Source organism: Eubalaena glacialis, chromosome 18 (assembly GCF_028564815.1).
Source record: "Eubalaena glacialis isolate mEubGla1 chromosome 18, mEubGla1.1.hap2.+ XY, whole genome shotgun sequence".
Lineage (NCBI taxonomy): Eukaryota > Metazoa > Chordata > Mammalia > Artiodactyla > Balaenidae > Eubalaena > Eubalaena glacialis.
The window spans coordinates 17,431,306-17,442,135 of record NC_083733.1 but is presented as its reverse complement, the minus strand read 5'-3'; the positions used below and the strand labels follow the sequence as shown (position 1 = coordinate 17,442,135).

The window sequence follows — 10,830 nt, the reverse complement described above, 5'->3', positions numbered from 1 at the left end:
CTTGTTAATATAAAAGGTTTCTTGACATTTTGTAGTTTTTGTCATTTTTTGTAATACTTTAATCCCTTTTCTGTTTCCCTGTAAGGCTCGCTACTCTTCAAGTCCACTGAAGCCTTAGAAGGACTCTTATTTAGTGAACAAATAAGTACTGAGAGCTAATTTATACCACCACAATTTGGGTGATATAACAGTTATGAACAAAGTGATATTTTGTATAGTGTCTAGGGGCACCTTCGAGTTTATGACCTTGGAGCCAAATCTTGAGGGATGAGTAGGGCAAAGGCATTGAGGTATGAAAGTCCAAAGGGAGTGTTCAGGGAGTTGAGGGTAGTGCCTGTGGTAGCACAGGGTGTCTGGGGACAGGTTCTCTCAGAAGTGAAGTGAACCCTGAAACACTTCAATTTTTTGAAGCTCCTTGTTTTTTAAAAAGTGAAGAAATCCAAAACATTGTTATGAAATTATGGTCACTTGAAACAGTTTACCTTAACAAATTAACACTTTCAAACATATGTAGAAGAACTCCACGTATAACTTATCTGGAGGTAATGACAACTTTTACATGTGAGGCCCTTTATGAAAGAGAAACGCCTTGCTTGTGTGCCAGTGGAGAGCTGACTTCACTTGCAGGACTGGAAAATGTACAAGCTATGAAACTATATGCTTAACAGTGGGGTAGGGGAGATGAAAGCTTGAAACAGTGGGGTAGGGGAGAGAAAAACTACATGCAATCAGTAAGTGTCCCTAGAATTCCTCTGGACTTTCCTGGGAGTGTCCTGGACTTCCTTGTCTCTGCCTTTGCCCTTGTTTTCTCTTCTGCCTGAAAATTCTGCTGGCCAATCCCTGCTTACTTAGTCTCCAAGAAGCAGCTCTATTGTTTCCTTTGTAAACTGGTCCTCATTACCCAAATCAGATTTTTCTCCAAGGATGGATTTGAACCCTTCTTTCTCACCATACTTAAGACATTTTGATTCTATCACTCAATAAGCAGTTATTACTTCTGCTTTGCATTGTAGTTAATTGTGTGTCTTCTTTAAGTAGGTTGGAAATCAGGGACTGTGTTTTAGGGGTCTTTCTCCTTAAATGAACATTTCAATTTACTTTTTAACTTTTGCAGGGCACTTTTTTTTTTTTTAAATAAATTTTAAAAATTTTATTTATTTATTTATTTATGGCTGTGTTGGGTCTTCGTTTTTGTGCGAGGGCTTTCTCTAGTTGTGGCAAGCGGGGGCCACTCTTCATCGCGGTGCACAGGCCTCTCACTATCGCAGCCTCTCCTGTTGCGGAGCACAGGCTCCAGACGCGCAGGCTCAGTAGTTGTGGCTCACGGGCCTACTTGCTCCGCAGCATGTGGGATCTTCCCAGACCAGGGCTCGAACCCGTGTCCCCTGCATTGGCAGGCAGATTCTCAACCACTGCGCCACCAGGGAAGCCCCTGCAGGGCACTTTTATGATGACATATTTCAGATTTTTTATGTGTCTTAAAAAAAAATCTCCTATACTGTAGGACCTACAGCAATGAGTTCAGTGCTCAATAAATGTTGATGAAGTCTATTCGTTCAACAGATTGTTTAAAGAGGCCTCCTATGGGCCAGGCACTGCTTTGAGGGCTGGGTTATAGCTCCTGTCTTCGTAATTTTTGTAGTGGGAAACAGACTTTATATATACATACACACACACACACATACATACACACATATTCATATGAAAGTCAGATAGTGCTAAGTTGAGGAAATATGGAGAGAAAAAATAAAGCAGGAAGGGGCTGGTAGGAGGGGAAGGAAGAAATGAGTTGCAATTTTAAATAGGGTGATCAGGAAAGGCTTCACTGAAAGGGACAGTTAAGCAAAGATCTGAAAGAGATGAGGGGGTGAGCCAACTGACTACCTGGGGAAAGAGCTTTATAGGAAGAGGGAAAAGCCAGTCCAAAGGCCCTCAGGCCAGAGTGGCTGAAGCAGGGTACTGAGTGAAAGAGTAGTTGGAAATGAGATGAAACAAAGGGGAGGGGTGGGAGGTATCACCTAGAGCCTTTATAGGTCCAGGTATATATTTAGCTTTTACTTCTTTAATGTACAGTGAGAGCCTGCCTTGCCTAGTCCCTTTTTTCCTTTTGGTCAACACCTACTCAAATGCCACCAAATCAAAGAGGCCTTCCCTAATTCCCCTAGAAGAGAATTTGTACAACTCCCATCAATGTTACTAGAGAAATTTTAATAGTTTTTTAGATAGGAATTAAGGTGTTAAGAGAGAGCTGTAGCTCCTTGAAAGGCCATCTCCTGGATGGATTTGGAATGGCAAAATAGAGACTAAATGCTCGACCAGTTTCATTTGTACGCATAACAGGATCCATCCAAACTGGAAGACCCAAAAATAACAGAATAATTAGTGCACAGTGCTTAGAGCTAATTAGGTGATTAGTATTAATTTTAGTTAATGGTGATTAAAAGTGAAAAATTGAGCCTTCATTCAACTTTTCAAAGCTGAAGTTCTCAACCATCAGTAAAGAATATTGATTTAAAATGTTTTTTCTAGTTCATAAAGGTCTGTCTACTCTGTATACTAAGGAAATGGGGGTTAGTTTGGTGTGGTGGGGCACTTTATGGACCCCCAGCAAGAGTTTTGGAGCCTTTCTGCCTTTGTTTTATGTCACAAGAACGGATGCTCCACAAAAGCTACTTTTGTATTTCTAGAGCCTAGAACCGTGCCTGGCACATAGTAGGCTTTGGGTCGTCAGATATAGCAAATTAAAACACAAGATGCCTAATTAAATATGAGTATCAACAACAAGTAGTTTTTTAGTATAAACATGTACTGTACCAGGCAGTATTTGGGGCACACCTACGTATTAATGGTTGTTTATCTAAAATTCAAATTTAACTGGGCGTCCTGTATTTTATATGGTAACCCTGAGTTCAATAAATATCTGCTGACTTGATTGAACGCCTCCTCTCACTTGTAAAATGGGGCTAAGACAGGCCCGCCCTCGGGGTTGATGGGAGGAGTATATGAAGCGCCTGGCACTCAGCGAGCCCTCATTTTATTTGATTGCTCCGGGACCATCTAGCGAGTGGAAAACCCTCCCACTTTTAAACATACAGAGGGTAAGAAGGCCTTCTGGCCAGAGGTTCTCAGGCCTGGCCTAGGTTGCACACACCTGCGGTCCGGCCAGCCTCTTCCGGGTCAGGTGACCGCCCGTGGTCACGTGACCTGGCCCGAGTGCGGGCGGTGGAAGGCGGAAGTGGGAGAGGAGTTGGGCGCCGCTTCTGTGGCCGCAGCAGGTAGCGAGCACCGGCTCTGGGGGCGCGGCGGGCGGGCGGGGGCGCGGGGAAGTCCGGGAGTGGCGGGCGGCGCGGGGTGGGCCGGGGGAGGCGCGGCCAGGGCGCTGGGGGGCGGCGGCTTCCTGTGGGAGGGGCCTGGCGCGGCGGTTCCGGCCTCCGAGGAGGGGTGTCCCGGTTCCCGCCCGAGAGGGGTGGGCTCGCCGCGGGTCGTGCGCGGGGGCTGCTCCGAGGCGGGCGCGAAGGCAGTCATGGGTGCGGCGGCCAGCAAGTCCTCCCGGAAGGGGAAAGCATCTTAGGTGCCAGGGATGAAGAGGAGTGACCTTTGTGCAGGGATCGGAACAGGGGGAAGGGGCGACTTGGGGCTGAGTTGGAATGGGTCGCCTGAGATTGGGCGAGTGACATGGAGGGAAAGAAGGAGAAATCAGTATGAAGATGCAGCCTGAACCGCACCTGAGAGTCTTTTCCTTCCTTCCTCTTTGTAAATGATTGGTACCCGAGACTTTGATTTTGGTCCCATTCAGTTTTTAAACTTCAGGAAGGAGCACAGAATCTTGATCATCTTGCTTTCGTCACACCCACTTACTCCTGCTTGGGTAGGGTTTCCACTTCTTGGGAACCTAGCCCTTGGGATCATCTTTCTTTGAGATTTTCTCAGATCAGATCAACTTCTAGGCTTAAAAAAAAGAGTGTGGGCACTTTGCTCTGGCCATAAAATGGCTTTTAGCCTACCATGTTGAGCACGACCTAATCCCAGCATTACCTCACCAATGCAGAGACTGCTGTAACCTTGGACACTGTCTACCTACCCTGCTTCATGAGTTTTCCTCTTTCTTCAGTTTAAATTATTCAGTTTCCTTTACCATGTGACTGCTTATCTTGACAAACTGTAACTAGGTAGCTGACTGAGAGGTCTGTGTTTTGTTCCTTAGAACTGTGACCTGGATCATAATTTTGAGATTAAATACCTGTGCCAAAGCTGTTTATCCTCTTTTTCCTTGTGTTTACTAACATTTGCAAAAGTGGAATGAATTTCACAGATGTGGTACAATTGGAGTGAATGTTCAAACTGGACATTTACAGGAGCCGGAGTTGTTTTGGGTTACAAGTAGGAAAAAGAAAAGTACTTTGCTAATGTATAATGAGTTCAGATTTTTGGAGTACTTCACAAACATTTAAAAATTGATTTTTGTGGCAGCTCTGTGAGTTAGATTGGGAAGGTGTTATTCCCATTTCACAGTGAACAAACAGACCTAAGAGAGATGACTTGATTTTTTGACAGTTGTTTGCTTTTTCTTGTCTGCTGGTCTCTTTCTCCCTGCTAGACTGCAAATTCCTCAAGGGCAGGGTTCATATCTTATTTGACTGTTTGGCTCCTAGCCTAGTGCCTGTCATGTTGTGGGCACTTGGTGTTTGGTGAATAAATGAATTTCTAAAGGTCACAGACCTGTAAGTGGAGGACAAGAGATTTGAACCTGAGTCCTAGCTCTTCTCTTGTCAGACAAGCTTGCCATTTTCTGTTATTGGTCCATGTGAAAATGACAGGTATGAGGAAAAGGCTTGGGTTGGCTTCTCAGTCTCCTTTATTTAATGACTACTTTCCCAATTGTAAAGAGCTTATGACAGCATCTCATTTAATTTTCACCATGATCCTGTGACGGTTGGAATTGTCCCTATTCTGCAGATGAAGAAACTGAGGCTTAGTGAAGTCCTTGCTTTAGAGTCTGGAAGTAGTGAGTGACTGAGTAGGGACTCACGCCCAGGCATTTTATCCTTAGACCCATTCTTTTCCATTTATAGAGGCAACATAAAGTTTTATTTTAAAATATTTTTTCAAGTGGACAAAGTATGACATTTTAAGGGAAAAATAGTACAGGTTACAGCAAAAATTGTGAATATGGAGTGTAACTGAAGTTTAGAAAATCCTGTGCTATATCATAGCTGCCTCTTCCTGGGAAAACATTTTTTCATTCAATGAATATTTATAAATACCTACTCTGTGCTAGGCATTGTTCTAGAGTTGCATTGTCCAGTATGGTGGTCACTTTCCAGTGTTGAACACTGGGGGTAGGCTATGAGTATAAAATACACACCAGATTTTTGAAGACTTAATATGAAAAAAAAAAAGGTAAACTATCTCATTGATTTTTTAAAATATAATAAATGATAAATATAATATAAATATATGCTATAAATCATAACATTTAAAGTTTTTGGGTTAAATACAATAGAGTTGAAATTTCCTCTGTTTCTTTGTAGTTTTTATTTATTTTTTTTAATAAAAAAAATTTTTTTTAAAGCTGTACCTATTTTAAATTTATTTATTTATTTATTTTAGGCTGCGTTGGGTCTTTGTTGCTGCGCGTGGGCTTTCTCTAGTTGCAGCGAGCGGGGGCTACTTTTCATTGCGGTGCGCGTGCTTCTCATTGCGGTGGCTTCTCTTGTTGCGGAGCACGGGCTCTAGGCGCGTGGGCTTCAGTAGCTGCGGCACGCGGGCTCAGTAGTTGTGGCTCACAGGCTGTAGAGCGCAGGCTCAGTAGTTGTGGCGCACGGGCTTAGTTGCTCCGCGGCATGTGGGATCTTCCCGGACCAGGGCTTGAACCAATGTCCCCTGCATTGGCAGGCAGATTCCTAACCACTGCGCCACCAGGGAAGTCCCCTATTTAGTTTTTAAAATGTTTCCTAGGAAATTAAAAATTATATTGGACAGTGCTATTACGAACGCCAGGACTATAGTACACAAGGAAGGCAAAAACCCCTGCCCTTGTGGATCTTAAATTTTAGTGGGGAAAGGCACAATAAACAAAATAACCAAGTAAAATGCACATTACATTGTTATAAAGGAGGGAGGCAGGATGTGGGTTGTTGGCTGGCATTGCGGTTTTGAAGAGGGTCCTTAGAAAGTCTTCCTGAGAAGGTGACGGTTGAGCAAAGATCTGAAGGAGGTGAGGAAATGAGCCATGTGGCTAAATGGGGACACAGTGGTCCAGGCAGAGGAAAGAGCAAGCTCAAAAGCCCGAAGGAAGGGCCACCCCTGGCAGGTTGGTGGACCTGCCTGGAGGCCGGTGTGGCCGGAGGGGGTGGTTGGAGGGGGTGGTTAAGGGGGGATGGAGAGGATGAGGTCAGAGAGGCGTTGGGGGTAAGGGAGAGATGGGCAGGTCGTGGGGGCCTTGCAGGCTCTCGTGGGGATGTTGATTTTCCCTCAGAGTGAGTTGGGCCATTGGAGGGTTTTGAGCAGTGGAGTGGACACGTTTCATCCTGCCTTTTAACAGGCTTACTCTGGTTGCCTTGTGGAGAAAGCAAAGAGGAGTGAGAAGTAGAAGCAGGGAGACAAGTTTAGAGGCTCCTGCCGTGATCCAGGTGAAGGATGGCCTGGGTGGTAGTGATGGAGGTGGCCAGCAGCGGTCGGGCCCTGGGTATATTTTGAAGTACAGCCAACAGGGTGTGTGGAGGTGGGATGTGAGAGGAAGAAAGGAGTCATGGCAACCCTGCAATCTTTGGCGTGAACACCTGGAAGAATGGAATTGCCATTAACTGAAATGGGAAGACTGTAGGAGGAACAGGGCTGGGGCTGAATTTCTTTCACACTGATTGTAAAATGCCCAGTAGAAAAACAAGTGAAGGTGTCATGGGCAGTTAGATAGGGAAGTCTGGAGCCGGGCTGGGCTGGGGATGTACATGTGGAAGCAGTTAGCACGAAGATGGTATTTAGAGCTAAGAGACTGAGGGAGGTCACTTAGGGCGTAATGTGGATACATAGCCAAGAGGAGTGCTAGAAGTTCAACTTTGAGACAAAAATCTCAGTTTATACTATTATACTAGTAGGTATTTTAAGTATAGCAAAGCATTGCATTATATCTTGGGGAACTTAGTTTTCTCTCCTTTTCACTTTTCATTTAAAGACCGTTTTGAAAACCACAAGCTAATGGGTCTCTTTTCTTCCTAAGGAGGCTACTTTTCCAAGCGTGCATCTTTGTAGTGCCGCTGAAATCAATTTAAGTCCCAGTTTCTGGAATTAGTCAGGCTTTCTGGGTTGGCAACCAATTTAGAGACCTCCAAGAAGAATGGGAAAGAGACAGCTTGGAAGGATGGGTAATGGCTTTTTAATGTTTAAAATATTGGTTCTACCTAACATGTATTGAATGTATGTTGTTGCCAGGCATCCTGCTGTTTTATAGATTTAAAACAAACAACCTCACTGTGGTGAAGTGACCTGTGCATAAGGTCATGTAGCTAAGAGATGGAGGAGCTGGCATTTGAATCTTAGTCTTCTGAGCCCAGATCTGATGCTTCTGTCAGTAAGATATGCAGTAGTGGATGCATGAACATCACCTTCCACTGGAATCAAGTCAGTGAGTGACTTTGGGTTGCTTCAGACTATTACAGACTCTGGAATTTCTGAGAGGTAGGGACAAAAGGGAAGATCTTGTTTCTCTTAAAAAGAACCAACTGAATCTTTTTGAGAAGGTTGTAGTCCCCTGTTCCTGCCTCACCCCCAGCAGCTTGAAAACAAACATTCAGTGCTTTCAGTCAAGTGTTAATCACCATTTCTAGGAATATACCGAATATCAAGATTTGGCAGCCCTGACCTAGGGCAGGTCCTCTTTCTCTCTGTGTCACCCATGCCTTTTGCTTCCTGTTTTGTCCTTAGAACTGCTTTCCAGTCTCTCTCTCTCTTTTCTTTTTTCCAGTCTCTCTCTCTCTTTTCTTTTTTTTCTGACTGGGCCGTGCGGTTTGTGGGACCTCACTTCCCCAGCCAGGGATTGAACCCGGGCCATGGCAGTGAAAGCCTAGAATCCTAACCTCTAGGCCACCAGAGAACTCCCCAGTCTCTTTTATTACTAGCTTATAATTCCACTGCGCTTCCAATGCTGTGACTTCCCATGTCCCTCCCTCCCTCTCTTCTTATGTGCTTGGTCTTTGTACAGATGGCATTTGGCCAAGTTCAGTTCTGTTTGATTGTTTTTCAATATGGGCCTTCGGGAATGGAAGGTAACTCAATGCTGAACAGAGGAAAGAGGCGGAGAAAGAAGCATTAGTGTTGGAAAAGCATGAGAGGGTGGAGGGAAGGAAGAATCTTTTGAACAGACCCTTCTCAGCCACATCTTTCAAGAAGTGGATACAGGGCGGATCTGTACTTATAAATAAGAAGCACTGCCTGTTTCCACAGTGGCCTAATTAGAAATAAAATCTTGGTGCTGGTGAGTCGTTTTTGCTCTTCCCTGCCTCATCTGCTACATAGGTTCTTTCGTCTCAAGATCAGTGTTCAGTGATTTCTTGACTCAAAGCTGGGTCAAGAATTTCAGGAATCTCAGCGCCTAGAATTTCAACATAAAGAAGAACAAGTTTAGCTTGTAGTAATACTTGAAGAACACTTAGTATTTGCTGGTTGCTTTACCTGAACTCATTTATTCCCTACGATAATCTTATAAGGTAGTGCCACTCAATGGCTAGTGACTGGTGAAGCCTATTTGTTTCCGAAAGATTTACTGGTCTGAAAGGTTCTTGCCGAAGTTGGGTGATAAGAATAATCAGGTACTTCAGATATTGTAAGAACTGTCACTTGCTAAATCTGACGTGTGTTTGCTTTCTCCTGCAAGAAGCTCTTCGAGGATTTATTTAATGGGGGACTCTTAGAGTAAGATATCTGAGCTCCCAGAGGGCAGGGGCCCCGTGGCATTCTGCTTTGTATTTCCAGGGCCTGGCACAGAGTGGGGTCTGTGAGCATCTGTTGAAAGACTGACCGTGGCTCAGGACTGGATGGGGTGAATCAAAGGGGTCTGGAAGAGGTGCAGTCAGAAGGCTGGCTGCCCTCCTGCTGAAGGTGCCCTTGACCGTTATAGTCCCCTGGCTTCAAGAATCAACCCATCCTGGAAATTCCCTGGCGGTCCAGTGGTTAGGACTCAGCACTTTTACTGTGGTGGCCTGGGTTCAGTCCCCAGTCGGGGAACTAAGATCCTGAGAGCCACGTGGCTCAGCCAACAACAACAAAAAAGAATCAACCCGTCCTAATAAGACAAATGTTGAGTTGTCCATTGACTGACGAATGGATGAACAAAATGTGGTCTATCCTTACAAATGGAATATTATTATTATTATTTTTAAAAATATTTATTTATTTATTTATTTTGACTGCACCGGGTTTTAGTTGCGGCACACAGGATCTTTTAGTTGCAGCATGCATGTGGGATCTAGTTCCCTGACCAGGGATCAAACCCGGGCCCCCTACATTGGGAGCCCGGAGACTTACCCACTGGACCACAAGGGAAGTCCCTGGAATATTATTCAGCTAGAAAAAGGAATGAAATACTGATACATGCTACAGTGTGGGTGAACGTTGAAAACATTATGCTAATGAAAGAAGCCAGATGCAAAAGACTACATATTGTGTGATTCCAATTATTTGACATGTCCAGAATAGGCAGATCCATAGCGACAGGGAGTAGATTAGTGGTTAGGGGCTGGGGAGCCAAGAGGAATGACGAGTGACTATTAATGAGTATGAGGTTTCTTCTGGGCTGATGAAAATGTTCTGGAATCCGATAGTGGTGATGGTTGTACAACTCTGTGAATATACTAAAGCCCACCAAATTGTATGCTTTAAAAGGGTGACCTTACAGTGTGTTAATTATATTTCAACAAAAATAAAAAATAAAAAAGAATCAACCATGCATCCTCTCCTGTTTGTTCTGTCCAGGTCAAGTCAAGATTTTGATGCAGGTGACAGCAGCTCCTTATTTTCTGGGTGCCACATGTTATTCAGCTTCCTCTATTATTCCCAGTTGAATATGTTGAAAAGTAATCTCCCTCCCTTTTTGATCTCAGGCATTTCAAGTATTTTAACCAAAGAGGACTATGATAGATCTTTGTTGTCTTTCTGGATGCCTCTGGGAACCCCGAACCAGTAGGTGGATCCTTGAGATGCTTGATTTCGCTAATGAGAAGGACTCAAGAATTACTACTCTAGAGAATAGTTTCTTCTAACAGCCAGTGGATTACAGGCAAAGAAAGTTTTTTTTTTTTTTTTTTTTCCTTGTTTAAAAGTAAAGGTGTAAGGGCACTGTTTCTTCCTTTTGGGGCAAAGCTGATAAGCCCCCGGCAGCTGGTAGTTGAGGTTGTACCATAGTCTAACTCTGAGCTGAGGGCAGCTACCTTTCTGGTACCCATGCAGGGCCTGGGGCATGCCTGTGTCATAGGAAAAAGGAAGAAATCGGAGAGAATGAAGGGCCTAGCAAAGTAGAAAAGGAAAGAGAGGTGAAGAGGAGGAGGAAGATGGTAAAGCTTTCAAGTGAAGACCAGAGAGAAGCTGCCTTTTACTCTTCTCTTGTGGCCCTTCTTGCTTCATTCTGTCATTTGTCATTAAAACAGACTCTTCTCAAATTCTCAAAGGCTGATCAGTTGTGGTGGTGTTAGTAATGGCATCAACAAATTGTTCTGAGTAGAGTGTGAAAAATACTCGTTTTTTAAAAAGTAATGAAATAAAACATAATGATACATTTAGGATTCTGGTTTGTATCTGGAGTCACAGTTAAGAAACAGATGACAATTTCAGCAAGAC

General features: G+C 44.0%; 1 protein-coding gene across 3 annotated transcripts in view; it reads left to right on the top strand.

Moving 5' to 3' along the window:
• The first annotated feature begins 3,187 nt into the window (after positions 1-3,187).
• The window catches only part of WWP2 (WW domain containing E3 ubiquitin protein ligase 2), a 145,579-nt gene continuing 137,936 nt past the window's right edge, over positions 3,188-10,830 (top strand). For 2 of the 3 annotated variants that reach the window (XM_061174378.1, XM_061174376.1), the window contains exon 1: positions 3,188-3,275. The gene's annotated coding sequence lies outside the window, so the exon portion shown is untranslated. Of the gene's footprint in view, positions 3,279-10,830 lie in introns of all 3 variants that reach the window. The other variant, XM_061174377.1, reaches the window with a different exon arrangement.